Here is a 27,267-nt window from a genome sequence, read left to right as displayed (position 1 = left end):
AAATGTTTAGGGAATTTATTTATGAAGGCGCAGAATATGTAAGTCATCTATGAACATAGATACAGCAATAAGATGTTGCTTTAATTCTATGAAACTCTCCATAAGGGCGTTATTCCAGGACTGCAAACTAATGTACAAGAGACTTGAAATATGACTATTTCGCTGCCTGAACCTACCCTAACCTAACCCGAACTACTGCTACTCTACTACTACTAGTATACTATTATTACTACTACTACTCAACTACTACCATTACTGCCTTACTATACTACTACTACTACTACTGCTACTAGCCTATTATTATACTATCATTGCTACTACCAGGGCCGAAACCAGCTACAAAGGTTTGGGAGGACCGTGAATATGTTACGGGGGGCCAAGTCTTTAAAATTATCTTATAAATATCTAAATTGTGTTTTTTGTATTAATAATAAAATTTTGTATTGAAGTCTGGAGGGGCCACAAAAAGTTTAGAGGGACCTGGCCCCCCTCTGGTTGCGGGCCTGGCTACTACTAAACTACTACTCTACTACTACTGCCTTACTACTACTATACTATCATTACTACTATTACTACTAAGTGTGCACCCATATATTTTTTTTTTAAATGTAATTTTTGAACAATTATCTCTTATAGCGCCCCTGAATTTTACCTGTTCCTGGTGGATCACTGGCATGCGCCAGCACATGTACAGTTTAGAAAGCGTGATGACGCTATTTTTATCGAGAAATGTGGGTTTCAAACTAATATGAATTTGTCCACGTATTATTGATCTGAACTGCGGAAACTGCTCTATCCCAATTTAAGGATGCACATTAACACTGATGTAATAAAGTAATTATGCAACCTATACCTAAGCTACACGAGGTTTACGTTTACGCACCCACCGTTTCAACTTTTGAAGTATTTCGTTTTATTAGCTTATCGACGTCGACCATACCCTAGACGCCGCATGGACAAAGCCGCACATAGTACGAACTATTCGCAAAATCAAAGTAGGCGAATCACTTATCGACAATTTTTGCATTTATTACTGCCTTAAAATGGGGAGGTCCTTAAGTGACATGAATTCCCGCCTATATCTGTGTGCGTTGTGGATTACACGCACAACATTTAATGGATTTATCAAGAAATACTGAACCCACAGGTTCAGAACCCACATAACTGCATTACTTATGAACAAGGGCGCTCATCAAGGGGGGCCAAGGTGGGGCGCTAACCCCCTAAGAGGAAATTGTACTTGAGAATACTGAAAACCCAATAGAATTTTTACATTACTTACAGCAAAATTTGAAACTATATTTGAAACGTCGCTCATACTTGCCCCTCTTGGAAACCCCAACATGGGCGCCCTTGCTTATGAACTGCACACTAAGAAAAATCCGTTCTCCGGACAGCGGTATATTGTACAAATATACAAAATCCTCTTGCTTACTACAGAAATCAGTATGGAGCATATGCTACATACGCACTGCTCTTAAATGTTAGATCATGCCATTGCAGGATGTCTGACATCTAAGTTTTTCGTATATCACCTATGTTACATTCTGCAGCTATATTCTATTCTACTATGGACATTCTGCATTGATTTGTATGTGAGATCCTGACCGCCTATAATTTCATACGGAAAGTACGTATAGATGGAACACTTATACGGAAAGTAAGTATTATAAAACATTTGTTTTCAGTTATACGTTTGCTGTACGTTAAGGCCAAAAACTACAGGAATTACGCATGTAACCTACCGTCTTGAGTACGCTACCTACAATTTTTTTCTCAGTATGTGCTTTGAAAACTAGCCATATGCCGGATTATTGGGAAAAAGCATTTTTTGTTGAAAATCATTGCTGTTTTCTTAAATGTTTTTGAGGTTAATCTACCTAAAGTCAAACATACCACTAAGTAAATAGTTTCAGACAGTATTGCTGAGCATGAGTAGTCGCTAATGCTCTCGTCTTTGATCCTGGGCTCGATTTCCGGCAGGGTCAGTCGGTCGAAAAGTGTAACAGCTTTTTCAGGCTAGCTATCCTAAATGAGGGTTTTCCTGGGATTTCCTCATTCACACCAGGTAAATGCCGGAATGGTATCTAATTTACAGGCCTCAGGCCGCTTCTTTCCTTATCCGTTCCTTATATCCCTCCCCCGTACCGTGATTGAGTGCTCGCCGACGATGTCATCCCTCCAACCTGACGTGCTTAAGGCCATAGATGCCGGTAATGACCATGACTTGTATCAATAAATAAATAAATTAATATTGACGAGCGAGCGCTAGCAAGCGAAGTCGGGTTAGAACGCCGCAATGCACGTTATATTTGTCCATTCTAATTAATAGCAAATAGTAATTGCAAAATTTTCCATTCAGCACACGGCATTTCCAGTCTACTCAGTTCACAAATTATTCACATATCAATATCAATTATCTTTCCGCAACATGAACTCATTCCACCTATAAACATTGTGTTTTTACGTAGTTTTGGTCCCCCGTAATCCTACAGGACTCGAGAAATATATTACATACTTCTTTCGTAAATTTTGCAAATTCAAACTCATAAAATAGGACAGCACGATCGTTTTCTACATACAGTAAACGTTATATAATTTTTAAAAATTAGTAGTACAGTCCTCTTTCACACGCAGTCATTCATTTTAATCATAAATTACTGTTTTATGTTTATGTATTCTACACCTGCATCCATTTATCCAGCCCCGTAACTTAGATTGTTTTCTTGGGAGGGGGGTAAGCATTAATACGCGTATTTGGTGCTCCAAGAAAAAAGTTGTTTCTCTAATCTTGGACTACCTCTTTCCATCTTTCTCTTACTCTTTATGGGTCCGGGTCGTTAGTTACACCTTTGATCCCGTTCCATACATGACAAATGAATTAAGGGGGCAAAATTGACAAATATCAAAGCCATACGAATAAACATTACTTCTAGGGCCCCTAATAGAAACTTTTTTATTGAAATGGGCCCACGACTCATTTTTGTCTTATTTATCTTTTATGTGTTGTTTTGTTTATGTAATATAGTGGACATATTCCATGCTTCATTTATAATTTCATGTTCGTATCGTATACGGAGTAAGAAAATGTTGTCTTAAAATCGGTCCCCTCGAATGGCGGGGAGCTTCCTTGGGGAAGCATTTGCCCTCTCTCTCCTCAAGTTACGGCCCTGTCACTTATCACATACTAGGCTGGTAGCCAGCCCAAAAATCTAGGGGAAGCCCGGTAGAAGTTTGGGAGGGAGTCCCGATCCAAACGTATTATAGTTAATCATCATATTATAGCTCAGCGTAAACATTTTCGACTAGAAATTGGCGACTAGAAATTTAGAGCTGGCGACCAGTGTTCAGTAGGAATGGTTTCTGCCTAACTCACAGAGCAGCGCATTTTCTGTTTCGTAAGAAAATAATTGTCACTGAGTGAGAGAAAACATGGAATGTGAAGTCTTTCTTTGTCAAACCAAAGACTGTTTTTTTGGGGGGGGCATCTCAATTTGTACGTGAGAGATACTGGCGACCATTATTTTTGGATTGGCGAGTGCGTCTGACTTTGAAATTTTGCACCCTGTTATAGTTCATTTGCAAGCGTACTGTGAAAATTTTAGAGGACCAGTACCGTAAAAATTTAGAGAGGTCCGCCCCCATAGACCCCATGGATAAGAGCCTGTCACATATTAATATGATGTAGACCTATCATTAATTTTTATGTCAATTATATAATGTGGATCTCCAAATTTTTTGTGGCAACAAATCTTTCGCGGAGCACATCATCAAATATCGCGTGTGGAAATGCTGTTTTCATTCAAATATACAAATATCTCTTTAAGTATATTACTTCATTAACAGATAATCATTTTTAAACACATTTTTTTTTACCGGTCTGTTACTCTAGTATAAAATTAATAAGTTGACACCAAATCAGTTGCAAACACTGCTCAACTTACTATCGCATTTAGTGACGTCATATTGTGTGGTGCTCTGGTTTTGTCAACTTAAGATCTGAGGTTTCCTGCTGCGTTGCCAGATTGAAAATCTCTTAAGAAAGTGAGACAGAGTGCGTGAAAAAAGTTACTAGATGTTTCTAAATCCATACATTTCGCAGAAACTTTTAACATTGAAAGAAGATGCAAAAGTATAAAATTATCAATATAAATTAGTTTATACTATCATCGATTAGCCGCTTCGCTGGGTTAAAAGTAAAATATAAATGCACAACTCTTATCTGATATGTTTGGTTTCCGTGAAATATGCTGTTTTCGTTTTTAGTGGTATCGATTTAAACGGAATCGGAAGATTACTGACCATCTCAGCGAACCCCGAAAATTATGGATTCAACACTAATATCGGCCATTTTCGATCATTTTTATACACGTATATCTCCCTCCTCCATGTTGCGGGGCACAGCATCGGAAGTGTCACCGTTCATCTCAGTGACCCCGTAAACTAAGGTTTCGACACTAATATGGGCCATTTTTGATCAGTTTTATGTATTTCTCTTTCCCCTCTTCCAAATTGCGGTACTGCATTTGGATTTAATAACCATCAAAAGTGTCACTGTTCATTTCGGCGACCCCGAAAACTATAGATCAGTCATTTTTTATCATTTATAAATGTTCCTCCTTCTTCTTCCTATCCGAAGTTGCACCGTCAAAGTGATATGACAAAACCATCTCAGGTCTGAATTTCATCTATGATGAAAATTTCTTCGAGATCGGTTGGGTTGTTCAAGAGTTAAGATTTATTTATTTTATATAGCTCCCCATCCTCTCCCATAAGTTCTACACTCAAAGCGATATGATACAAACCATCCCAGGATCGAACCTGATCTATGTATAAAATTTGATCGAGATCGGTCGGGTGGTTCAAGAGTTATTAAGTAACAAATCTACCTCCACTCCTTGCCCTAAGTTGCACCTTCAAAGTAAAATAAAAAAAAATATCCCAAGCTCGAACATCATCTATGTTGAAAATTTAATCGAGATTAGTTAGGTGTTTCAAGAGTTAGAAACGTTTTAATTATTTTAGATATACATCTCCCTCCCCCGCACCTAAGTTCTACCGTCAAAGAAAAAATATTAAAAAAAAACTTTCCATTACTGAGTCTCAACTAAGTTGATAACTTGATGGAGATCGGTCGGGTGGTTCAAGAGTTATTAGGTTTTATTTTATATACATATCTCCCCCTCTCCTTCCCCAGCCCGAAGTTCTACCGTGAAAATGATATGATAAAAATCACCTCAGTTGCAAACTTTACCTATATTGAAAACTTGATTGAGATCGGTCTGGTGGTTCAAAGGTCTATCGAACGAGGTATCACTTGCCCCATGTTTCCATTAAATTTTTAAAGTTGGGCCCTGGGCCCCCATGAATGGCGGCCCTTGGGGACACCTCGACAACACAATTCGATGTGCCCCCATGGCTTTCCTATTTGAACTTTTGTTTGGTTCATTCATGTTCAACCGTTTTCATATTAGTGCTACTGGACAATTAACTGATAAAGGTAACATACATAATTATTTTGGCTGCCATTTTGAAAAAGGTGACCGATATTTAAAAAATCTTTTGCCACATTCCTTTTCAGTTTTTAAAGATCTATCGAACGAGGTGTCACTTGTCCCATTTTTCCATTTACAATCTTAAAGTTGGGCCCCGGGCACACTTGAAGAGCGGCCCAGGGACACCATGACATCATCATTCGATTTGCCCCATAGTATTTCCTATTTGAGTTTTTGTTCAGTTATATATATATATATATATATATATATATATATATATATATATATATATATATATATATATATATATATATATATATATATATACAGGCACGTATACAGGCGCGGATCCAGGATATGATCAAGGGAGGAACTAAACCATACTTTGCCTCTTTATCCAGTGTAAAGCAGGATTGAAGCTCATTTTATTCAGTGTATACCTGAACATTAAGGGGGAGATATAGCTCCTACAGCCCTTCCCTTGGATCCGCGCCTATATATAAACAAGCAGTGTTACCAACGCAAAATAAAGTTATATTTTCTCAAATTGCACTATGTAAGGCATTACCTATTTCTAATTTAGATATTAAATAAAACCACAATACCACATACATTATTCAGTGTAACAAAGGACAATACAGTATCACTAACATCAAAATTCTCTAATACCTCAAATAGCATAGACGGTGCAATGCGCATCATGTGTATCTTAGCGTCTATGATTATGGAATAATGTATTTCGAATGAATGAAGGAACAAAGTTACAAGAAATGAAAAATTTAACTTTTTCTAAAGACTTTACTTCGAAAACGTGCTGACATATCACGTCTCATCATGTAGATGCTTCCAAAAGACTTAAGTGATCATAATGTCATTTACAAGAATTATTTCAAACCGTGGATAATGATTGTTTTATTGCTTAAAATAACGCATTTGTGTTAAGTTTTTATAATAATTGTTGTTTTAAATTGCTTCTATAACATTACAACAATAGTTTTTGGTTGTTTAAATTAAAGCAAGTTGCAGTTTCATTATTTTAAGCAGCGTTGCCAACTTAAATAAATTACTAAATATTATTCTAAGTATAGTGCAAACAACTTAACTAAGCTGTAAAATATTTTAATAACTCGTAATTTGCTTTATAGTGCAAGAATGGTTTCACAATACGACGTTTTTCATAGTCTTTGGGCTATTTATAATGTTAATGTCAAAGTCAAAGTAAGGATTATTCAAGGATTTATAGTTAGTAATACACATTGTGTTGATTTTTGGTTTGGTTTGTTTTAGTTTAACGTCCCATGATTATGCTAGGGCGTCTAAAGGAGACATTGAGTTAATGATTATAATGGAAACCGAACCACTTCGGTCGTTCAACTGTACCCCCACCGGAAATCGAATTCGGGACCACGCGAACCGAAGTCAAGCATGCTAGCCGCTAGAGAAGCGAAAAAACAGTTCCTTAAGTCAGGCCTATAGTACTGTTTTCAAACTATACTAAGTAGTTACAAAGTAATAGGATGCTTTTAGACTTACATTGTTACACCACTAGAAAGAACATAGTTTATTTTAAAAGTATTCTTAACTCAATTTCGACCAAAAAATGACTTAGCATAGTCTACCTCTAAAGTTCATGTAGACTATATATATATATATAACCTTTACTAGTTAAGGTATGGTAAAAACTGATCCAAAATTTAACGAAATTCGTACAGCGAAAAACAAATTTGATCCTTCATATTGCAGCAAAACTACGAAAATTAATACTAAAGAAAACTAGAAAGTTAAGAATAACTTGTTTTGCCGGGACAGAGAAAATAGATACATATAGCTTGAATTACATATATACTTACATAATATGTATGTCCATGTTTCGCAAGTAATTTTCAAGCAATCTCGTAAAATTTCAGCGTAATGAACGCATGATTAGTTTTCTCGAATAAAGATCACATGCACCGCTGAGAAAAATTAAATGAAATCTTTGAGTTTTACGTCCCACTTTTATGCCGGTTAGGCTAAAGGAGACGGTGATGATGAGTAATGAATGAAATGGTGGAATGAAGAAAGTGGGAGGAAACGGGAGAACCACGAGGAAGCCCACGCACGCGGTGTTTGTCCACCACAAACTTCACTTGGCGGGGATTGGGACCGAACCTGGGACCCCAAGCACTAGAGGTGAACGCTCTACCACTGAGCCACCGCGGCCCCATCCACAGCTGAGAACTCAGGAATAAGCTTAATCTATGTTACGGCACTGGATGTATGCTTATATAATACATTACGACCTTATAAACTTGTATAAGAAACAGAATGTACTTAAAGTGAGACGCGAACTATACGAAACATAAGACTTTGAATCTAACTTGTTTGGTGATCCAACCGGAGACCACAGATAGCAAAGATGAGTGCCGTAGCTCCCACCATAAGGTTAAGGAAGTGCGTTTCAAAGTGTCAATTAAACACTGAGATGTGAAACGGTAATAAAATAATTGATGAATTTGAAACAAAATATATGGTAGTAATAATTTACTCTATTTGTTAAGATAATGAACGTTATATCCTGTTTTTAAAGTGGCAATCAAAGCAGAGTGTTTTGGATAATAAGTGAGAAATTGTAAAATTTCAATTTCGGTACGATTAAATACATTCGTGCTGCTATGTGTTGCGTTATCTGTTAGGAGATATTGAACAATTCTGATTGAAAGGAAGTAAATAAACTACTGTACAATACTGCAGTTAATTTAATAGAGTTTAATTGTATAGGCAATACTTAGGCTATTTGAGACAAAGTCTATTGCTGAAAGTGAAATATGGGTTACTATTAGGGTTTTATCCCAAGTATGTTATACCCACTGATGATTGCACCCGGAACACACGCATGGAAAGCATTAGCGCTAGCAAATTAGCTACGAAGAAGTACATACATCATACCATAATTCTGTCAAGAATGAAGGCAAAAAGTAAGAACCGGAACCGACAGACTGTACGACAATAATACTTTCACAATTTTAATTTCATACTATTTATTTCGAGACTTTCGAGACGAGACCGAGACTTGGCCTTCGAGACCGAGACCGAGATCGAAACAAGCATCTGCTGACCGAGACCGAGACGGCAATTTTTCACTCGAGACGAGATCGAGACCGAGACCTCTACTTATCAACCGAGGCGAGACCGAGACCGTACAAAGTCTCGTCTCGTCTCGTCTCGATACCATCCCTACTAGTTTTGACGTTACAAATCACTTTCCGCAGTTTGTACCAGATCCGAATACTTTTGGATCCGGATATCCGGACACTGGATCCGTATCCGAGATTTCGGATCTTGGATCTCAATCCGAAAAACGGGATCTTGAATCTGGATCTGAAATTTCGGATCTTGGGTCCGGATCCGAAAAACCGGATCATGGATCCGGTTCCGAAACTCCGTGTCAGAAAATTCAGGTGTTCCGAATCAGCAAAGTTTTCGAAATTATTGACAAAATGATTTTCAATCCTATGCTTAAAATAAGATTTTAAGTCACTTGTGGTATGTGATCGTGTGACAGCCTTGCGTTCTCTTCATTCTGTTGATATTTGGCTTTTGTGCCTTAATATGTCACAATTACTCCAAATTTGATTGACTACAACTGTCGACTTTGGTGAGAGCAATCTCACTGTCAGATTCGATTCTAGTGCAAATACTCGATTGAGAAGCTAGTAAATCTTTTTTAAAGCGGTCGTCCTGATGGAAATTTGTCCTTTGTTTTCTGTAACGCTAGTCAAATGCTGGGCTGAAACCTTAGTCTCAAGACCAAGCTTCTTCATTAGGCTCAAGCTGCTTACTTTCCTAATTCTGTCCGAGTTATTGTGGTCACTGAATGAGGCCATTGCCTAGTCGTGATGGGCTAGGCCATAGCTAATAGAACAGCCCATAAAATATAGATCAAATCAAATTAAGGAGCAACTTCCTTTTCTTGATCTTGATGAGCTTTTTTTCTTTCTTTAAAAATACGTTTCTCTGTGACCGTACCACCCCAGTTAGTATTAAGAATTGTAATAGAGATAAAGTTCTAAATGTCAATTAATGTATTAATGTAGCTGTATGTGTATACAAAATACCATATGCAGCCTCGAGCAGTAACACGTATCTTTATAATTAGCAATCCACTACTATTAAATCCGCATAGGTTGTATAAGGAGCTATATCATTCATGCAAACACATAGGCGGTTCCTGGGGGAGGGCGAAAAGTCGTTCGCCCCTACCCAGCGGCACCATTGACAGTGTACTTTAGTAGTAATTTGTGGCAATTTCAGATCATTTAAGTAATTTGTCACTGCTAGCATCCCCAACCGCCCCCCTAAGAATCCATCCGCCCCCTCCAGGAGTCCGTTCTGGATTCGCCCCTGCGCAAACATAATATACAACTCATTCAAGGGTACATTTTGTTGGCTTTTATTTTAAAGGATTGTCATTTCTCGTGGCTACTTATGCAATTTTGTCCACAGGGATACATGAAATTTCCAGTCATTACGCAAATACATTTATATACTTAATAGACTGGGGCCAGTTGGCAGCTTCGCCACTAGACCCCCGTTACTACAGCCTCGCACCACAAAAACCTCTAATCATAATCAATTTAAAAAGAAATGTCTGGAGGTTCGGCCTTAGACCCTCTGATATCTCATTTGATCGGCCTACGGCCTCGCACCTCGCAAACCTACAACCATACCGAATCTCAGTTCAAATGTCAAGTTGTATGTAATAACATTCCGGTATCCCGAGATATACCGAATTTCAGCGCGGGTACGTGGGGGCTTCCCCCCCCCCCATCCCACATATTTGCTCGGTCTACGGCCTCGCATAGCATACGCCTGCAAACTTAACGAATTTTTGTTCAAATAACAAGTTTCATTTCTCTAACATTCCAGAATTCCAAGATATAAAAATCTTTTCTTCCCGCCCCTTTTCTTCCCTTCTAAGACATACATAAAAAAAACGCTTAAGTATATATCTAATTATTTCAAATGAAAAGTCCAAATACCAAATTATATGCTCCTAACCTTCAGAGGGTCCCAGATATCGACATGTTATTATAATAATTACAATCCCCACCCTTTTTCCTTTCCATCTCTTTTCTTTTCCTTTTTACTTAAACATCAAAAAACACTGAAACATATGTCAAATTATTTTCAATGAGAAATGCAGATACCAAATTTCAAGTCTGTAACCTTAAAGGATCGAACATATTAATACAATTAATCCCCACTTAATTTTCTTCCCGCCCTTGTTCTTCCCTTTTGGGTCACATATTTTAAAAAACATTGAAATACGTATCTAATTATTTTAAGTGAGAAGTCCAAATACCAAATTCCATGTTTCTAACCCTTTAAGTTTCCGAGGTATAGGCATATTATTATACTAATTGCAATAATTGCAATTTCCACCCTTTTTTCACTTTCTACATCTTTCCTTCCCCTTCTAGTTTATATATCAAAAAACACTTAAACAAGCATCAACTTATTTTCAATGAGAAACCCAAATACCAAAATTTGAAGTATCTAACGTCAAGAATCTCGGAGATATAGCCATTTTATTGAAATATTTTCCACCCCATTTCCCCCTTCCTCGTCGAATTTCCCAAAGTCCTTCCTTAGTGGTATCCTACGTCACAGATCCTACCTATTGTCCAAATTTCAAGTTTCTAGCTTAATTGATTTGGCCTGTACGGTGATCTGTCACTCACTAACTCAGTCACTCAGGACTATGCCCTTTTTATATACAGAGATTTAAGATTTTATGGGAAAGCCATGGATTTTGTTCTAAGACCGCTAGTGTCTTAGAGATGTAATAGCTTTGCGGTAAACTTTAGGCAATCAACTGACTGATCTGCGTCTATATATTATGTAAAATACCGCTTATGATATTTATTTTGCTAGTAATAAAAAAAGACAGAAATAATGAAGAAAATTCAAGTACATCCATGATTTTAGCGTAATGCTCCAGGAGTTCAGATCATTGCATTATCATAAGAGCCGACTGTATAAGATAGACTACATTAATTTCGAATGTCGGACAAAGAAAATATGCAGTATAGTAGTAGTCCCCCCGTTATGTCCAGCCGAGTCAGCAAAAATTTTTGTGACGTCATAGGTCAAAGGTCAATGACCTTGGCCCGGGGTCAATGACCTAGGGGTACCTAGGACCACCCCCTCTAAATTTTGGCAGGGATACCATGGCTCACCCCCTAAATTTTGGCAGGGGTACATAGGACCACCCCCCTTAAATTTTGGAAATTGCCAAATCTAAAAATTTGGTATGGTAGCCTAGGACCATAGTATGTACCTCTATCAGTATTGGGTGTCTATGTCGTTCCCTTTCATGGGTAAAAAATTGCCAAAAATTGAATTTTCGGAGGTTTTTGACCTAATTTATCTCCTTGGATGAGGTGTTATTACCCTATATGGTTATATGGGCGTATACAGGGGTCCATTACCTTTCATAAGACATGGGTATATTAATGCACCCCTTGAAAAATTTGGGAGGGGTACCTTAGCCCACCCCTTCAATTTTGGAAATTGCCCAATTTAAACATTGGGTATTATAGTACAGGACCCTAATATGTATCATGATAAATTTGGGTGGTCCACCTCGTCCCCTTTTAGGGGTACAAAATTGCCAAAACTATAAACGTAAGCAATACGTTATACCACGTGTTTGGTTTTCGGCCTAATTTATCTCCTTGGATGAGGTCCTATTACCTTATATAGTTATATGGGCGTATACAGGGGTCCATTCCCTTTCATAAGACATAGGTATATTAATGCACCACTTGAAAAATTTGGGAGGGGTACCTTGGCCCACCCCTTAAATTTTGGAAATTGCCAAATCTAAAAATTGGGTGTGGTAGCCTAGGACCATAGTATGTACATCTATCAGTATTGGGGGTCTATGTCGTTCCCTTTCATGTGTAAAAAAATTGCCAAAAATTCAAATTTCGGGGGTTTTTGACCTAATTTATCCCCTTTGATGAGGTGTTATTACCTTATATGGTTATATGGTCGTATACAGGGGTCCATTCCCTTTCATAACATATGGGTATATTAATACACCCCTTGAAAAATTTGGGAGGGGTACCTTGGCCCACCCCTTAAATTTTGGAAATTGCCCATTTTCAACATTGGGTATTATAGTACAGGACTCTAATATGTATCATGATAAATTTGGGTGCTCCACCTCGTTCCCTTCTAGGGGTACAAAATTGCCAAAATATAAACGTAAGCAATACGTTATACCACGTGTTTGGTTTTTGGTCGATTTTATCCCCTTTGATGAGGTGTTATTATTCTATATAGTTATATGGTCATGTATGGGGGTCCATTACCTTTCATAAGATATGGGTATATTTGTGCACTCCTTTAAAAATTTGGGAGGGGTACCTTGGCCCACCCCTTAAATTTTGGAAATTGCCCAATTTATATATTTGGTATTATAGTACCGGACCCTAACATGTATTATGATAAATTTGGGTGGTCCACCTCGTTCCCTTTTAGGGGTACAAAATTGTCAAAATATAAACGTAAGCAATACGTTGTACCACGTGTTTGGTCTTTTGGTCCAATTTATCCTCTTGGATGAGGTTCTATTACCTTATATGGTTATATGGTTATGTATAGGGGTCTATTCCCTATCATAAGACATAGGTACATTTGTGCACCCCGGGAGGGGTACTTTGGCCCACCCCTTAAATTTTAGAAATTGCTCATTTTATATATTTGGTATTATAGTACTGGACCCTAACATGTATTATTATGATAAATTTGAGTGGTTCACCTCGTTCCCTTTTAGGGGTACGAAATTGCCAAATTTTACTACAACCACGTGTTTGGTATTTTGGTTCAATTTATCCCCTTGGATGAAGTCCTATTACCTTATATGATTATATGGTTATGTATATTGGTCCATTCCCTATTATAAGACATGGGTATATTGATGCACCCCGGGAGGGGTACCTTGGCCCACCTCTTTATTTTGGAAATTGCCCAATTTAAACATTTGGTATAATAGTATAAGACCCTAATATATATTACTATAAATTTGGGTGGTCCATCTTGTTCCCTTTCATGGGTACGAAATTGCCAAATTTTAGTACAACCACATGTTTCGTTTTTGACCTAATTTATTCCCTTGGATGATGTCCTATTACCTAATATGATTATATGGTCTTGTATAGGGTCCATTTTCTATCATAAGACATAGGTACATTGATGCACCCCGGGAGGTGTACCACAGCCAATCCCTTAAATTTTGGAAATTTTTCAATTTAAGCATTCGCTATCATAGTACATGACCTTAATATGTATCATGATAAATTTGGGTGGTCCACCTTGTTCCCTTTCATGAGTAAAAAAAAAAATTGCCAAAATATAAAGATAAGCAATATGTTGTATCACGTGTTTGGTTTTTGGCCCAATTTATCCCGTTTGATGCGGTCTTATTACCGTATATGTTTATATGGTCATGTATATAGGTTCATTTCATAAGACATGAGTACATTGATGCACCCTTTAAAAATTTGGGAGGGGTATCTTGACTCATCCACTCAGTTTTAGAAATTGTTTAATATAAGCATTTGGTATCTTCGTACAGGTCTTCAATATGTACCACTATAAATTTGAATGGTCCACATCGTTCCCTTTCATGGGTAAAGAACTACCAAAAATCAAATTTCGGAGGTTATTGACCCCTATTTAATACGTTATATGGTTTATTACCTCTATATGTTTATGTTCTCTTTTAAATTTGGGAATTATCAAATAACAAAATTCGGTAAACGTTTTCTAGGACCCATTGGTATTCCTCTTATGACCAAATATTCAAAATTTAAAGGTTATTGACTGGCTTTATTATTGTATAAGTACAGGATTTATTACTTTTTCATAAGACACAGGTGTATTTGTGTACCAATCTTAAATTTTGGGAGGGGTACATTTCTTATTGTCATATCAATAATTGGTAATTGTTCTTTGGGTAAATCATTGTGATCACGTGATCAGTTATTGACCTATGATGGGATTAGGAGTCCAGGACATTGGTACATTTAAACTTTGTAGGATAATTTGAGAATGCGTCATTGGTATTGATTATTACAGCCAAATATAAACGTAAGCAATACGATGTACCACGTGATTGACCTTGATGAGGTAGTGTACAGGGATACATAGCTAACCTTATTGAATCTTATGACTCATAGTCTTAAGGGAATATATGCTACAACACTAGCAAAGTTATTGTTAATGCAATTTGATTGGATGATCACTATCTTTCGTGCAATCTGATTGGTTGATCACTATCTTTCGTGCAATCTGATAGGTTGCTGATTTTCAAATCTTTGCTGCATTCAGTTTTAAGTTTTGTTTAACATTTAAAAATCTTGGTTTCGTTCAACATTTTGCACTCACTGATAAATATGATCAAAACCGTTTATTTGTTAATCGAATAGTTAAAAACCGGATAAAGTTTGACGGTTAACCGTGAAACGTAAAATTTTTTTAGTTTGAAATTTTTTTGTTTGAAATTTTTGTTTGAAAATTCTTGCTTTCAAATTTTTGTTTGAATTTTTTGTTTGAAATTTTTTTGACAACTTTTGTTTCAAAATTTTTTTGTTTAAAAATTTTTCGTTTGAAATTTTTTAAAATTTTTTCGTTTCAAAATTTTGTTTAAAATTTTTGTTTGAAATTTTTCGTTTCCAAATTTTTTTGTTTGAAATTTTTTGTTTCAAAATTTTGTTTGAAATTTTTTTTCGCTTCAAAATTTTGTTTGAATTTTTTTCGTTTGAAATTGTTTGTTTGAATTTTTTTCGTTTCAAAATTTTGTTTCAAAGATTTTTTGTTCTAAATTTTTGTTTCAAAGTTTGGTTTGACATTTTTAAAAGTTTGTGCACCCATTAGTAAAGAACCGGAACTGTTTAGAACAAAAACCTCTGGCAACATTGTGGTGCAATAGTACACGTCAGAACATGATTATGCAACGTCATCAGTTTTTCATCATATATAAGTATCGTTCGAGTTAGTATTCATGATAACGTCATCATGGCTACTTGTCTGCAGTTTCTAAACACGCGTGATGTGATGAAATCGTTTACCAAGATTACTGATTTACAACAGAATGTACCTTATAGAATCTTAGCTAGCCAAATGATCCCTACAGAGTTTGGATTAAGAATCGTAGTGAAGCTTGAAAATGATAAGAATATAATTTTACCAGCAAGATATTTACCCATGGAGGCATCAAAACAAGAAGAACTGTTACGTTTCTTAAATACTGGATCTGTATCTTTATGCTATAAAAGACTCTTGGGTCGAAGTCATCAGTTTGAATTTAGTACACAGCCGGATTCGTCAGCAATTGTGATGAAATCATGAATTCAAACGTCAGCACATTTCTTTCCAATGACGTCAGCCGTAGTTGTATGAATGTGGTTGGTCGGCATGACGTCAGCAACTGTGATGAAATCATGAATTCAAATGTCAGCACATGACGTCAGCAATAACTATAAACCAGCAAATACAGTGTCATCCCACGAAATCATTTGAGCAAGTGCTTTTCAGGAGGAAAGATGTGTACTTCTAACGATAAAGAGTTCATCTTCGCAAGCTATTATCCAATAAATATATTTCAAACAAAACATGTGATGATTGGTATCAGTGCTAGAACATTTGAACCTGTGATTCGATTGGGCAAAGCAGAACAATTTGGTGTACAACTGACCTGTGAAGAATGGCAAATATTATGTTCACGAATCGACCAAATGAACGATTATTTTCATGATGAGCTAAATGTAACCATAGTCAAATCATTAGGCTCAAATCATGAAGTGGTGCTGCGTACAGTCCTCGAAGAGAAGATGGTGCTGTTACGTAAAAAGAGTACATTCCATGTCCCTCGTAACATGGTGTATCTAACACAAACTGAATGGAACAAATTCATCAGCGTATTTCAGTGTGTGAAACATGCAGTGGAAGTGTGCAACAAAACTAGTATATTCCTGAAAAAGTACTATTTTGAAAAATGTGTCATGCATATTGTACAACATGTATCTAGATATTGTGATGGTTGTCAACATCGTTCGTGGGTGCATACCTGTATTGATAAACAGTTTATTTGTGATCAAATGGACATTGAGTTTCCACCAATTGATATTGCATTAGACCTTAAAAGACTTCAATTGGAATTAAAATTATATGCTAAAGACAAACTAGTGCAAGAAGTTCAAAATACATTGTATCGACAATATCCAGAACCACAATCTGGTATGGATGTATGTGGAGTGTAATAAAATGATCCATTTCAATGAATTGTGTTTTTTTTTCATTTCAAGTTCAACCCCAAGTTCTGACGTGTACTATTGCACCACAATGTTGCCAGAGGTTTTTGTTCTAAACAGTTCCGGTTCTTTACTAATGGGTGCACAAACTTTTAAAAATGTCAAACCAAACTTTGAAACAAAAATTTAGAACAAAAAATCTTTGAAACAAAATTTTGAAACGAAAAAAATTCAAACAAACAATTTCAAACGAAAAAAATTCAAACAAAATTTTGAAGCGAAAAAAAATTTCAAACAAAATTTTGAAACAAAAAATTTCAAACAAAAAAATTTGGAAACGAAAAATTTCAAACAAAAATTTTAAACAAAATTTTGAAACGAAAAAAGTTTAAAAAATTTCAAACGAAAAATTTTTAAACAAAAAAATTTTGAAACAAAAGTTGTCAAAAAATTTCAAACAAAAAATTCAATCAAAAATTTGAAAGCAAGAATTTTCAAACAAAAATTTCAAACAAAAAAATTTCAAACTAAAAAAATTTTACGTTTCACGGTTAACCGTCAAACTTTATCCGGTTTTTAACTATTCGATTAACAAATAAACGGTTTTGATCATATTTATCAGTGAGTGCAAAATGTTGAACGAAACCAAGATTTTTAAATGTTAAACAAAACTTAAAACTGAATGCAGCAAAGATTTGAAAATCAGCAACCTATCAGATTGCACGAAAGATAGTGATCAACCAATCAGATTGCACGAAAGATAGTGATCATCCAATCAAATTGCATTAACAATAACTTTGCTAGTGTTGTAGCATATATTCCCTTAAGACTATGAGTCATAAGATTCAATAAGGTTAGCTATGTATCCCTGTACACTACCTCATCAAGGTCAATCACGTGGTACATCGTATTGCTTACGTTTATATTTGGCTGTAATAATCAATACCAATGACGCATTCTCAAATTATCCTACAAAGTTTAAATGTACCAATGTCCTGGACTCCTAATCCCATCATAGGTCAATAACTGATCACGTGATCACAATGATTTACCCAAAGAACAATTACCAATTATTGATATGACAATAAGAAATGTACCCCTCCCAAAATTTAAGATTGGTACACAAATACACCTGTGTCTTATGAAAAAGTAATAAATCCTGTACTTATACAATAATAAAGCCAGTCAATAACCTTTAAATTTTGAATATTTGGTCATAAGAGGAATACCAATGGGTCCTAGAAAACGTTTACCGAATTTTGTTATTTGATAATTCCCAAATTTAAAAGAGAACATAAACATATAGAGGTAATAAACCATATAACGTATTAAATAGGGGTCAATAACCTCCGAAATTTGATTTTTGGTAGTTCTTTACCCATGAAAGGGAACGATGTGGACCATTCAAATTTATAGTGGTACATATTGAAGACCTGTACGAAGATACCAAATGCTTATATTAAACAATTTCTAAAACTGAGTGGATGAGTCAAGATACCCCTCCCAAATTTTTAAAGGGTGCATCAATGTACTCATGTCTTATGAAATGAACCTATATACATGACCATATAAACATATACGGTAATAAGACCGCATCAAACGGGATAAATTGGGCCAAAAACCAAACACGTGATACAACATATTGCTTATCTTTATATTTTGGCAATTTTTTTTTTTTACTCATGAAAGGGAACAAGGTGGACCACCCAAATTTATCATGATACATATTAAGGTCATGTACTATGATAGCGAATGCTTAAATTGAAAAATTTCCAAAATTTAAGGGATTGGCTGTGGTACACCTCCCGGGGTGCATCAATGTACCTATGTCTTATGATAGAAAATGGACCCTATACAAGACCATATAATCATATTAGGTAATAGGACATCATCCAAGGGAATAAATTAGGTCAAAAACGAAACATGTGGTTGTACTAAAATTTGGCAATTTCGTACCCATGAAAGGGAACAAGATGGACCACCCAAATTTATAGTAATATATATTAGGGTCTTATACTATTATACCAAATGTTTAAATTGGGCAATTTCCAAAATAAAGAGGTGGGCCAAGGTACCCCTCCCGGGGTGCATCAATATACCCATGTCTTATAATAGGGAATGGACCAATATACATAACCATATAATCATATAAGGTAATAGGACTTCATCCAAGGGGATAAATTGAACCAAAATACCAAACACGTGGTTGTAGTAAAATTTGGCAATTTCGTACCCCTAAAAGGGAACGAGGTGAACCACTCAAATTTATCATAATAATACATGTTAGGGTCCAGTACTATAATACCAAATATATAAAATGAGCAATTTCTAAAATTTAAGGGGTGGGCCAAAGTACCCCTCCCGGGGTGCACAAATGTACCTATGTCTTATGATAGGGAATAGACCCCTATACATAACCATATAACCATATAAGGTAATAGAACCTCATCCAAGAGGATAAATTGGACCAAAAGACCAAACACGTGGTACAACGTATTGCTTACGTTTATATTTTGACAATTTTGTACCCCTAAAAGGGAACGAGGTGGACCACCCAAATTTATCATAATACATGTTAGGGTCCGGTACTATAATACCAAATATATAAATTGGGCAATTTCCAAAATTTAAGGGGTGGGCCAAGGTACCCCTCCCAAATTTTTAAAGGAGTGCACAAATATACCCATATCTTATGAAAGGTAATGGACCCCTATACATGACCATATAACTATATAGAATAATAACACCTCATCAAAGGGGATAAAATCGACCAAAAACCAAACACGTGGTATAACGTATTGCTTACGTTTATATTTTGGCAATTTTGTACCCCTAGAAGGGAACGAGGTGGAGCACCCAAATTTATCATGATACATATTAGAGTCCTGTACTATAATACCCAATGTTGAAAATGGGCAATTTCCAAAATTTAAGGGGTGGGCCAAGGTACCCCTCCCAAATTTTTCAAGGGGTGTATTAATATACCCATATGTTATGAAAGGGAATGGACCCCTGTATACGACCATATAACCATATAAGGTAATAACACCTCATCAAAGGGGATAAATTAGGTCAAAAACCCCCGAAATTTGAATTTTTGGCAATTTTTTTACACATGAAAGGGAACGACATAGACCCCCAATACTGATAGATGTACATACTATGGTCCTAGGCTACCACACCCAATTTTTAGATTTGGCAATTTCCAAAATTTAAGGGGTGGGCCAAGGTACCCCTCCCAAATTTTTCAAGTGGTGCATTAATATACCTATGTCTTATGAAAGGGAATGGACCCCTGTATACGCCCATATAACTATATAAGGTAATAGGACCTCATCCAAGGAGATAAATTAGGCCGAAAACCAAACACGTGGTATAACGTATTGCTTACGTTTATAGTTTTGGCAATTTTGTACCCCTAAAAGGGGACGAGGTGGACCACCCAAATTTATCATGATACATATTAGGGTCCTGTACTATAATACCCAATGTTTAAATTGGGCAATTTCCAAAATTGAAGGGGTGGGCTAAGGTACCCCTCCCAAATTTTTCAAGGGGTGCATTAATATACCCATGTCTTATGAAAGGTAATGGACCCCTGTATACGCCCATATAACCATATAGGGTAATAACACCTCATCCAAGGAGATAAATTAGGTCAAAAACCTCCGAAAATTCAATTTTTGGCAATTTTTTACCCATGAAAGGGAACGACATAGACACCCAATACTGATAGAGGTACATACTATGGTCCTAGGCTACCATACCAAATTTTTAGATTTGGCAATTTCCAAAATTTAAGGGGGGTGGTCCTATGTACCCCTGCCAAAATTTAGGGGGTGAGCCATGGTACCCCTGCCAAAATTTAGAGGGGGGGTCCTAGGTACCCCTAGGTCATTGACCCCGGGCCAAGGTCATTGACCTTTGACCTATGACGTCACAAAAATTTTTGCTGACTCGGCTGGACATAACGGGGGGACTACTACTAGTATTACTATGCAGTTGTTCAACGTTATAACTCAATTTGAAAATATTATCATAGGTCTCACAAGCAATCGAATTTTAATCCTAACTCGATTAATATATAACAAAAGGCAGATCTATACAACTACTGACTTGAGATGAAAGTGGCATACTTGTACGTTTAAAGATATACTAAAGACTAAATGATGGGGTGTGCGCAACAGTGGTCTAATCCCAAAAAAATGTGAAAATGAGATTTTGATGTAATATCTTGTCATTTAAATTGAATTGTCTTCCTACTGAGATAGATAAAATTCACCCAGTTAATTTTATATATATTTTCCACATATTGATATTTAGGTACTGGGTCTGAATCTAAGCCCTAAAATATTCAAAACCTTATCTGAACTTATGAAATCTGAACTTCGAAATTTTGGATCTGGATCGAGGAACCAGATATCCGGATTCTGGTCCAAGATTCGAAATTCCGGATCCGGATCAGAAATTTCGCAACTTGGATCCGGGTCCAAGATCCGGATATCCGAGATCCGGATCCGTCTGGCCATCCCTAGTGCACATTTTGCTGTTTCGTTCCAATTGTCAGGATTCGATTGTCAATTCCAAGCAGGCACCCCTGTCACTCGTACACGACGCAGAATTCGATAACGTGCAAGAGGACTTTTTTTTGTCTTCTTTTGATGTCATGAATCACCTCAATGAAAAAATGAAATGACATTTTTGAGTTTTACGTCCCATGGTTATGCTGGTTAGGCTAAAGGAGACGGTGATCATGAGTAATGAATGAAATGGTGGAATGAAGAAAGTGAGAGAACCCCGAGGAAACCCACGCACACGGTGTTTGTCCACGACAAAGTTCACTTGACGGGAGCTGGGTTTGAACCCGGGACCTCGTGCACCAGAGGTGAACGCTCTGCAACTGAGCCACCGCGGCCCCGAATCACCTCAATGACTTTGTGCATATCTTTCAGGTTTACTCTTTATCTCTCTTTATATATATATATATATATATATATATATATATACAGGCACAAATCCAAGAGGCGGCTATATGGGCTATAGCCCCTTGACGTTCAGGTATACACTAGATAAAATGGCTTCAATCCTGCTTTACACTGGATAAAGCTGCAAACTATGGTGTAGCCCCTCCCTTGATTATATCCTGGGTCCACCACTATATATAAGTTTTCATTGGTGTAAACTCTTTTGAGGAACTTTGTTACTCTTGTTGCTTAAGCTTGTTTCAGGCAATTTCGGAGGTTAAATGGTAGAGAATCGAGTAAGGCAACCGGAGCACTTTCGACACTTTCCTGTGTTAGATTTTGTTTCAACCTTTTATCTGAAAGCGATAGAAACTTAACAACCAGTGGAGCCAATACATATGCACAACTCCCAGATTAAAAGGAAGAATGAAAAAGAAAAGGAGAGAGAAATCTTAAAAGCGTTTACACTAAATATCTTAACACTCAGTATACATTTTCTTTCTACGGAAGTATCAAAATAAGAACCGGGTCAAGCCTCACACAAAGTGAGTGAAAGAGAGTAGATTACTGCCATTACCTGAGTATTGACGACTAAATGGAACCATACACGCAGACAGATGCATGAAGAAACCTTCAAACATGCATGAAAAATGATGAATCTACAGGCAAGTTGATCGTGTATGGCCTCATTCAGGAATGTTGAAAGTTTCTAAAATCTTCTGTAAACATGCATGATGATTTTTGCCGTTCTTCGTGCATGTTTACAGTGTATATACTCGTTCATGCAAGTTGGGTCTTTTATATTTAGGTCCGCCACTCACGACAGCGGAAGAAATCACGTGACTTTCCTTCGTAATGCCAAGGCTTTTCTTCTATTAAGTTGGACAGCAAGTGGGTACGGGTGTGGGCAAAAAATTCTTCCAACAATGGATGATGAAACAAATCTTTCATGTAAGTTGGTCATGCAAGCGTGTGCGTCTATGGCTCTCTTAATAGACACAGTGTTTTTTTTTTTTTTAAGTCGTAGGAATGTTATTACCTTATGTCTTGGAGGAGGAAAAAAAACAGGGATACTGGGAGTTCTAAGCGACTTTTGGTCAGACAAGTGATATAGTGAATCGGAAACAGTTCCGGCTAAACCGCAACATTTGACAGGATTACATATGTTGTAAATCAAGATCAGTGGCGTAGGGAAGGGGGGAAGAGGGGCCGCACCCCCCAAAGAGGTACGACAATGTACTTTGGTACTTTGATATTTGTAATTTTTTATATATTTTTATGTTTATATATTTTTTGTTTGTAATTTTTCTATATGTACAGTGATGTCCAAAATGATTGTCGGATATCTATAACTGTCTTCTTGTAAGAATATAATTTGATACTGATTTTGCAGGGTACTTTTAATACTGATACTATGTGTGTAATCGGGAAATGTATATTTGTTGTGAATTTCATAGGAAAAGAATTATAAGTACGAAAATTATAATGAGTAAAATAAAATGTTGCTAAATGCACAAGAAAGTTTAATTTTCGTTTTATTGTTCTTATTTACTGCTTTATGTGACATGAAATTTGCCCCATACATGTCTTTCCCGATTATACACATACTAACATTATAAGAAATACGGGCGAATTCGTTACAAAATTATATTCCTACAACAACGTATTCGTAGACATGCGACAATAATTTTGGACATGAGTGTACGTATAACAGCACTTGGCCTCCCCCAAAACACACCCTGACTACGCTACTGATCAAGATTGAATAATTTAAGCAAGCTGCCTCTGTTGCTTTGGTAAAGAAAAACAAAATAAGCTTCTTACCTGAAACGATGAGGAAAACTTTGGCATACGATAAAATCCATTTATATTCTTGTCCGCTTGTTTATAAGAAGCCCATACTTCTGGAGCACAAACGACTAACTGATTGTCTCCTATCAGTCTGTGGTTTCCGCTTCCTCCGTCCTTCAACCCTGTACTTGATATCTGAAACAACACGGTATAGTTTGGAATGCAACAGATGTACTGACGGTATTGATGTAAATAATTTGTTTATACAGTAAAAAGTCCTTGGATAATAATAATAATAATAATAATAATAATAATAATAATAATAATAATAATAATAATAATACTAATTGTTTAGTATATGTTTATCACCCTTTTCAGGAGCGACTACATATTTGACGTGGTCCTACAACTTAACGAAGAATCCAAATCACATAAGTTTCGTTCAGGGCAGGGGCGGATCCAGGACGGACTTCTGGGGGGGGGGGCGGTGGGTTGCAATACTGCCACTTAAAGCTACTTCTAAGTGTTCCAAACTCTGTGATGGGTATTGTTTATATATAAAATAAGAAAAAGGTTCCTCTTCTGGAGGGGGAGGGCGATGGCCCCGTTCACTTCCCCCCTTTACCGGCCCCTGGTTCAGGAACTGTATATAACCAGGAAATTCGTTGAAATCTCGTATTAGATTTTCTTTCACGATCTTATGTGTTGTATCCTGCCCTCGCTCGAAAGTAAAAATGACATTTTTATTCAGAAGCAAAGACTTATATTGTACGGTAAACGCTGTGACTTACAATGGCTCCACTGAAATTGTAAAAGAAGTGAGACAAGGGTTTTACTACGGACGAGCAAATAAGTTCCAAACGAATTCCTGGGCCCCTTAAATCGAATTCGTCTGTTCAGTGTTATTTTAAAAAGGTTTACCATAGCAAATGACGAGAGTTCATTACAGAAGACGCGGAACTGCTCGTTTTTCGCACAAGAAGAATGACGTTTACTGAATACGAAACTAAATTTAAATATTAACAGAAACCCTCTTTTCCCCCTTCCATTAACAACATTTTCGAGAAATGCAAATGTTTATATAACAGATTTCAAATCTCCTGCATAAACGAATACTCACTTTGAGTTTTCTTTTCTGTACAAACTAAGCAAGTTATACAAAGGTAACCAAGAAAGTTCTCTTGCTTTTTCATCCACGACCTTCGAACATCGATATGCCATCCAAGACGTACTTAGAAGATCAAAAATAGTAACCATCGGTATCGACGACCTTCATGGAACCAATCACGGTAGAGTTTGCTGGGCTGTGAAGCGAAGAAGGTATCAAGTGCATTTTGCACCTCTACTAGGGGTTTGAACTGGCGTTCTCTAAGATGATTGTCCAAGGAACAGAACAGGTGATAATCGGACGGTGCACTGTTCGGGGAGTATGGCGGATGCTACAGTTTTTTGCCATCCGAGGCGTAGAATGATGTCTCGGTTCATCCTTGTCAGTGAGGCTTAGCGTTGTCTTGTAACAGGAGGAAATCTTTGCGATTTAGAAATGCTGGCTACAGAGTTTTGAGTTTTTTTTTTTTAACGTGGCTCAACTGATGACAGTACACATTTGCATTGATGCTCTGACCAGCTGGTAGCAGTTCCCAATGCACGATGCCGCGAGTAGTCCACCAAACACACAGGACGACCTTTCTCTAGTACAGTGCTGGTTTCGGCTGTTTTGGAACCGGTTCATGGGATGCAACCAATGATAACGCCGCCATGGAGTTTCGGACAGGACCCACTTCTCATCACATGTCAACACTCTGTCCAGAAATGGCTCCTTCCTCAGACGAAACAGCAAAGAAACACAGATGTCTGCTCGCGTTGTCTTCTGGCCCGGAGTCAAATCATGTAGCATGTACTGCTTTCCAAGTTGACGGAGGTGCTGCCGAATGGTTTCTCCACTCACACTGAATTGTAATCCCAGTTCCTGACATGTTTCCTTAAGGCCTGGCATATCTTTCGCCCCACTGCAGCGGCGTTTGATACTAGTTTGAACTCGTACAGCATACACGCCCTTATGACGCTGTGTGGAGGTATCATGTTCAGTCTGTCCTTACGCAAGTTCACGGTGTAACTGAACTGCTACAACCAAGAAGTATGTTGGATATACTCACACCAACAACTGGCATTCACTTTATCTCCATTCGCATTTAACTTACGGTGTGAGCCCCAATTGAACCTCTAGAAAAAGCGACAGAACTTTCTTGGTTACCTTTATAATACAGAGAGGTTTGCCTATAACTACTTTTTAACCCGTAATTCAATGAAGCACAGAAACAATCGAGCATCTCTAAACCTGATTGGGTTCTCTCTTTTCTGCCATTAATTTCGCTCAAAGCATTAGATTCTCCGTATGTGAACCTACAGTGTTTATTGTGTTTATTTTTATTTTAATCATTACTTTAACGTTGAAAATAGTTACATGCGCAGTTTACAAAGTACTGTTCATTACTTTCAGTAGGACTCGGCTGCTATCTTCGTTCTGGCTCGCACTTACTCGGGATCGCATGTTTCAATGAGGATTGAACTCACTACAGCCTCTTCTGAGCTCGCGCTCACTAATTTCTCTGGGAGTTTCTCACTCGGGCTCACTACACTCAGTGGGGCTCGGACTTACTACTCTCAACTGGGGTCCAGCTCACTACAATCAATGGGTCTCTTGGTCATTACTCTGAGTGGAGCTTGCACTTACTTGGGCTCACACTCAAATTCGTTTTGGTTTCCGGTCATTTACTTTGAATGAAGTTCGAAATGAAATGAAATGAAATCTTTGAGTTTTACCTTACGCTTATGCCGGGTAGGGTAAAGGAGACGGTGTAGATGAGAAATTAAGAAAGTGGGAGGAAACGGGAGAACCCCGAGAAAACCCACGCTCACGGTGTTTGTCCACAAAGGTCATGTGGCGGGAGCAGAGTTTGAACCCGGGACCCCATGCACCAGAGGTGAACGCTCTACCACTGAACCACCGCGGTCCCTGAATGAAACTCGAGTCCGTCACATTCAGTGTAGCTCGGACTCCTCAACTTGAGACGGATTTAACCTACTCTGAATCACTTCCTTCAACTGGCGTTGGGATCACTATCATCAGTTGGAGTTGCTTTCACTTGAGCTCGCGCTTAATGATTTCGTTCGAGCTTGGAGTCATTATCTTCAATGGAGCTCAAACTGATTATTTTCAGTGGGATTTGGGCTCACTCGGGATCGGGCTCACTAACCTCAATTGGCTTCACGATCAGGGCCACATCAAATTGTTTGGTTAATATTAAAGAAACAAAACGTAAGATGTTGCAATTTTTAACTTTATATTGTGATAAATTGGTTATAAGTTGGGTCAACAAACATGGCGAAGTAGGCGTAATAAAGCTGTGACGTGTGCTTTCATGATTTTGTAGTACACGCAGACCCTCTATTTTATAAAATGCTTTGTATGAACAATCGAAATTTAAATATTATAGAATACCTCTTTCCAGGGGCGTACGCACGGGGTGGGTCCTGGGGGTCCGGACCCCCCGAAATCCCAATTTTTTTTGTAAATGTAGTCTACTTTTAGGGGCAATTTTAGAAATTTTCATATAATTTAGCCTCAAATTATATTTGGACCCTCCCGAAACGCTTTAGACCCCTCCCGAAATAAATTTCTGCGTACGTCCCTGCCTCTTTCCTATATTTATA

At 37.2% G+C, this 27,267-nt stretch overlaps 1 protein-coding gene across 1 annotated transcript in view; it reads right to left on the bottom strand.

Annotated features, from left to right (window-relative positions):
• Nucleotides 1-23,721, bottom strand: part of LOC145683225 (uncharacterized) — a 114,746-nt gene extending 91,025 nt beyond the window's left edge. Inside the window, exon 1 of the mRNA XM_081754592.1 lies at nt 23,587-23,721. The gene's annotated coding sequence lies outside the window, so the exon portion shown is untranslated. The remainder of the gene's footprint in view (nt 1-23,586) is intronic.
• Between the last annotated feature and the right edge of the window lie 3,546 nt (nt 23,722-27,267).

The sequence above is a fragment of the Thermobia domestica genome, chromosome 4 (assembly GCF_964235325.1).
Source record: "Thermobia domestica chromosome 4, izTheDome1.hap1.1, whole genome shotgun sequence".
Lineage (NCBI taxonomy): Eukaryota > Metazoa > Arthropoda > Insecta > Zygentoma > Lepismatidae > Thermobia > Thermobia domestica.
This window is presented reverse-complemented; position numbering and strand designations above follow the sequence as displayed.